We start from the raw sequence: 6,000 nt of genomic DNA, 5'->3' as shown, positions 1-6,000 counted from the left end.
GCCAGTAGATTGCTATACTGAGTATTTAGTTAAATGCTTTGTGGATCTTTCTGTATAAAAAGAGCTCCATTGAGACTAAGAGGATATTATTATTCATAATGTGGTGACTAGTTTCACACATGGCTGAAGCAAAATAAATCATCACTGTTTTTAACAAAACAGTGAGTAGACCTCTTGTTGACCACAGCATATTTGTGGTCAGCAAAGAAAGAGTCTTTTATAGCTATTAATATGCTGCCAAGGTGCTTTAGCTGAGATTTTTGCCTTAAGGGAGGTGGGCTCCCACTACCACATATTTGTGTTTCTCTGCTAAGCCAGTTTCCACAGCCCTACCCTTACAGAGTGATTTGATACAAAAATCCAGCCCTGAAAAGAGAAACTGGTTACTGAAAGAATTAATACAGATGAATATTGCCCTGATGCTAACTCTGATAAGAAAATGAGGAATGCTCTTGATTGTTCAAGCAGTAATGTTTAGTTCTGGGCAGTCGTACACAAAAGAACCGATATGTCAGCATTTCTGTTATTCACACCAGCGCAAAGCCTGAAGGTCTGAAGAAGGCCTGAGCGATACCAAGCATCACACTGCTCCTCTGGTTGCTTACGCTTCCAGTTCTGTGCAGTTAAACTGGAGTTCAAACACTGTTTTGTAATTGGTCTGTTTATTACACAGTCAAGGGAATGGCGTTGTTTGAGGATGTTGTCATCTCCTGATTTAGCACCTGTACAATGGTACCTGACTTTCCTGGAATGACTTGGGGCAACAGTGCAGTTTCTTACACTGAGAGTCCTGCTGAGCAGGCGCTGATGGCAGCCAGCGCTGGCTCTTCAATGCTTCCATCACTTTACAGAAGTTAATATGAACTTTTCAGCCTGTATACAGCCTTCTACCCAGCTGAAAGTCCCACCAGAAATTCTGAATGCTTTTCCAGTCAAAAAGCAGGAAGTTTGAACACATTGATATGCTGTTTAAAGGGTGCAAAAGAAATGCCGTTTGTAATAGGAACGGCAAGAAGAAAAGATCCAAAGTAATACACAAAGAGTCATGGGTGGTATGAGAAGAAGGGAAGGAATATAAAATAGGAAAGCTATTCTTCATAGCATATCATTATGTAAACCAAAAGCAGAACTCTTACTTTAAAGGCTTACATTTGACTTAAACATGTTTCTTGACATACTGTTTACAAAAGGCCCCATTCTGATCTCAACCCAGTGTAAAAAGGAACAGGTCCACTGAACGCAGTGAAAGCTTGGTGAATTTGTGGGAGGGAAAACGTGTGTGAAATAAGAAGCAGGGTCATCCTCACAAACTTTTCTAAACCAGATGAACTTTGAGTTGCATATCTGCAAACATGAAAAATGCAAATAGTTTATTGAAGACATTTCTCAGCTTCTGGAGTATTTATAAAGAAACTCAGATTACATTTGTAAGGCTACAGGATGCACTCTCTGTGTTTACTTTGCTGTCCAGCTCTGTGTTTTCATGTGAAACAAATGGTTTCTGCCATCTCTAAAATGCATTAAAAGCATCCATTGTCTGACATTTTTAAAGATATTAGATTCTTCATGGCTGTTTGTCCAAACTATTCTGCCTGTACTATGAACCAGCCAGATACAATCCAGTTCACAGATAATATGACTGAATCATCATCACCACAAAGATGTATCCACATTAGTGCACATGATCTCTTTTTAGGACAGTTGTAGCTTACAAAAAGTTTTTGAACCAAAAATTTTCTGTCTGGATAAATACATGAGTAGAAATACATTAGGTGCTTTAAAAAACTTTATGCTGCATCTATGTCCTCTACCAGCAGGTATGTTCCTGGTGCCCAGCTGTGGTATGTGAGGTGGTTAAAGGCGCTGACAATTCTCTGGAAAAATAGAAGCAAGGGTTATCAGTTTCAAAAATGAAATTCAGCTGAAGGAATCAGATCTCAACAGATCTGATTTTCTACCATCTGTGGCAAAAATCCATGCTCCACAAATTGGGGTCCTTTTAAGATACTTGTCAAACAATTTTTTTTTTTTTTTTTAATACGTAAAGCCTAGAAACTATTTGCCTAAAGTTTCCTAAAGTTTCCTGGGCTTCTGTCTACACCTGTATCTATTGTAATGCCCACCATCTTATTCATCATCTTGGGGCTTTTTCTTTTCAACATTGGTGATAAATACAGAGTGTTAAAAAGGTCTTGATTTGGTAATGGTTATTAACACAGTTCCTGCTGAAGCAGTTCTGTTGGATACTACGGATTGGAAATTATAAATGGTAAGAACAGGAGAGTAGATAACATTTGGTAATATTTTACCAAAATTTCATCTTTTTCACTGTTTCAATACCAACTTCAGGTAAATGTAATTACCTCTGTGATAAAAAAAATTAGAAAGTTTCATGGGTTACAGTTTTTGTGTATAATCAGACCCAAACACCAATTTGTGGCCTTATCATGCTGCTTTCTCCTTGCTTCTATATTAAAATGGAAATTTTCTGAGCTTTTGTAGAAACTGCTACACTTTTTCCCTGAACAAGAAGGATGGTGTCTCGGGGAGAGCCCTGATGGTGTCTCTGGGGACTTGGATGCCGTTTCTTCTTCAGGATCTCTCTGCTGTAGGACAAGCATTTTACATAGCCCTGTTCCTGGGTTGCTGCCTCTGAGATAAAGGTATTGCTTTTCAGTTTCCCAAATGATTTCTGGGTAAAAAAACATTTGTAATGGCTAAGCGTTATGGTTCTGTAATGGCCTGATGAATATTTAGCAGGATTTCACTTCTCTGGCCTGCTTTTCAATGTTAAAAATCTTAGAAACATGCATTAGTTCTTTCAGGCAGCAAGTAAGTACTGAAGATCTCTGAGTTGTTGTGAGAGTTATGAAACTTGCTCATGGTAAGTGACGCAAGGGGCCTTACGAGGGCCATTTAGCTGAGCTGGGAAACTTCTGAAGTTTGTAAAACTGAGTCCCGTGTGTGACAGTTCAGTTCCTCCTCAGAGAGCAGGGCGCTTTCTACAGCCGTGATGCTGAACATCGCCTTCCTGCTCCTCCCCTGCAGGGGCTGAGCGTGCCATGTTGCTAGTGCCTTCCGCCTTAAGATGTGAAATGCAATGTTGGCCACCAAGGCAATCTCATTTTATCAATAAAAGCAGGGTGAGAGGCCATGTTAGGATATAACAAACCTGACCTTTCTGTTCATAGGTACCAGGCTGCTCAAGCTAGCCACAGAAATTTTAGCTGGTATTTTTGTCTAGGGCAAGCTGTTCTTGAGAAGTAAAGCTTGTTTATGAAACCTCCACTAAAAGCAGGTGTTGCAGACATCCCATTAGTAACCTTTGACTTACCTTCCCCTTTGAAACTTTTCATCCCAAAGGACTGACATTTCAAAGCCCCCTTTTTTTGTGTGTGTGTTCCTCCAAGTTTGCATATTGTAAACATTTTTCTTCTCTGCTCTGATGGAACGGAGCCAAAAATCTGCACAATGGGGGAACTAGATGTTAATGAGCAGAGATTGTGGGAAAATGTGTACCGGGCTGCCCTGCCTGACCTGCATGATAATGCTACATTTAGCACATTCTTTTCCATTGGTGTAGCAGGCCTTGAAATGGTAGCAAACAACACATATTGTGAAGGTTTGTTTTAAAGAAAACTGCTTTCCTAGGAGAGTGGAAATAACAAATTATTTATTGTGTACAGTTGGCAGACGGACAGCTGGCCCTGGAAATATTTATGCACAAACAGCGGTGTGAAATTATATATTATTCTTCATGTTTTCAGTAAAATTGCTTTACGTGAAGGTTTAAATTATGTAAAACACAAGTATTACGTACAGGCTCGTACTGAATCGAGGAAGTTTACAAATCGCTCTGTGACATTTAGGGACTGATGAGGTGGGGGGGGGAAAGGCTATTGGGCCTGTTAGGACAAAAAATATTCTAGCACTTTGGTATCTTCTAAATAGATTGTTTTACTCTGGCTGTGCTCACAACCCCTTTTTAATGTGTTTATGTCAGTGGAGTTTTGTTTGTACAAAATGCTCCTGAAAAATTAATTTTGGCTCCTCTGAGCCAAGTTTCATTTAATCATAAAACAAAATTTATGTCTCGACCATATGAAAATCATTAGGGGCAAAAGGATTCTGAGAACATAAACAACGCCATGTGACTTAGACACCCAATTGCACAGCTTGAACCTATCAAGTGGTGAACATATTAAAATACTAAAGAGAACACTTACAGTCAGCATTTGGTGTGCAATGAGTAGGGAGAAATTTGTTTGCACAAAACTTCTGACTAACAAAGAGGAGTACCAAAGGAATTCATAACAAAAGACTGACTGTAGATAATTTCTGAGCAGAGAAAGGGATTCAATCCATTAAACAAGCTATTTCTTGCAAACTTTTTACCCAGCCATTTTTTTAATTATACTTTTATATGTCCAACTTTGCTCTTTCAGTTAAGGAAAGAGTAATTCATGTAGTAAAAATTGCATACAAATGTGAACTGTTTACAAATGACATTCCAGATCCTCATCGGGAAATGCTTATTTCTTCACAGTCAAAGATTCCTAAAGAGCTTTTCTATGGGGAAAGAGACTTCCACTCATTACCTTAAAAACAACACTCTTATCTCCGCCGTGGAGTGGATATGGGCTCTGAGCCATATTTTGCAAAGGACAAAGCAAATTCTTTAGCCGAACATCTGCTAGATAAGAGCAGCATTCCTTAGAATAGGTTTTCTGATGAAAGAGATGCCAGAGCCTTGATTCCAAAAGTACTTATATGCTAAAACAACTACTGTCTGTGCTAGTTCTGTTACATGCTTTCAGGAACAATTTCAAACCCCAGCTAACACCAAAAATACAGAGGTGGTTAATAACATGCTTTGGGGCTACTCAAATCAACTTCCATTTTGCATAGTAAAAGAAGAGAATACAGAAGTATTAATCCCATTTTCTGGAATCTTTAAAATGATGTGAGATACGTATTCGACCAGCTGATAGGCAGTCTCTGTGCCAGTCACGAAATGGATTCCTTTTCTCCACAGATAATGTCCATGCCTTGAGCAGTCTGTGACTCCAGCCACTATACCTTCAGAGCTGCTCAGAGCAGCTAAAGGGTGATAGCCGTTCTTCACGTCCTGAAGTCCATGCAGTAAGGGAGATGGTTATGTACATTTGCTCGTGCTCTCACGCCACCAGGAAGGCCTTGCAGCAACGCACTGTTGTTCTGTCATGCAAAAACAGAGCATGCCATTGAGAAAGGAATCGTGGCAAAGGGGACCGAGTACAAATTTATCATGTGTTCACAAAAGCCCCTTGCTAACGCCAGGATAACATCTGTTGCAGAGACCTTCCAGGACTGGAAGACTGGCTAAGGCTGAACACTGGGTTCAGGAGAGTGCTTGGATGGCCTTGCTGTTTGTTCTGGGGAAATTTTAATGATCCAGGTGGGTCTCTATTACTAAGCTGGGTACTTTCAGTTCCCATTTTTCACTCTCTGTCTTCCATGTCTGGTGCTACAGTTCCAGGTTTCTGATGACCCCTGCTGCTTGGTACGGTGACTACCGAACGTCTCTATAGTGTCAAATATTTCTGCATAATGATGTCAACCAAACTTTGACGCATGTTTATGGCAAGCACCAACTTGGTGACCTTGTCTAAGGAAGCACCGTGCTCTTTCTTGGTTAAGCTTTGACTCATCTGCATTTCTCATAGAGCTGTACCTTCATCACGTGTCTTCTGTTTGTTTGTCTTCATTGCACTTGAGGGATGTTGTGGTCTGTGTTTTGGGAACTGCCCCAAGTGAAAGAGTCAGGGAGTTGCACTGTAGCTGGAAACAGGAAAGCAGGAACACAGGGTCTGTGGCGAAAGAAGAGGGATCGGGAAAGTTGCTTTTCCTTTTCATCCTCCTTCAGTTCCTGCTAGGTGCTGACTACTGTGTGCTTTTGATTTTAATTTCTCAGCTGAAATTCTGCAATTTGTAGACCATCGCATCACAGCTTATGTCCCC

General features: G+C 40.3%; 1 long non-coding RNA gene across 3 annotated transcripts in view; it reads left to right on the top strand.

The window, feature by feature from the left end:
* Nucleotides 1–1,635: 1,635 nt before the first annotated feature.
* The window catches only part of LOC129204440 (uncharacterized), a 42,193-nt gene continuing 37,828 nt past the window's right edge, over nucleotides 1,636–6,000 (top strand). For all 3 annotated transcript variants that reach the window (XR_008576389.1, XR_008576390.1, XR_008576388.1), the window contains exons 1-2: nucleotides 1,636–2,663; nucleotides 5,337–5,437. This is a non-coding gene — a long non-coding RNA (uncharacterized LOC129204440). The remainder of the gene's footprint in view (nucleotides 2,664–5,336; nucleotides 5,438–6,000) is intronic.

Source organism: Grus americana, chromosome 3 (genome assembly GCF_028858705.1).
Source record: "Grus americana isolate bGruAme1 chromosome 3, bGruAme1.mat, whole genome shotgun sequence".
NCBI classification, from domain to species: Eukaryota; Metazoa; Chordata; class Aves; order Gruiformes; family Gruidae; genus Grus; species Grus americana.
This window is presented reverse-complemented; position numbering and strand designations above follow the sequence as displayed.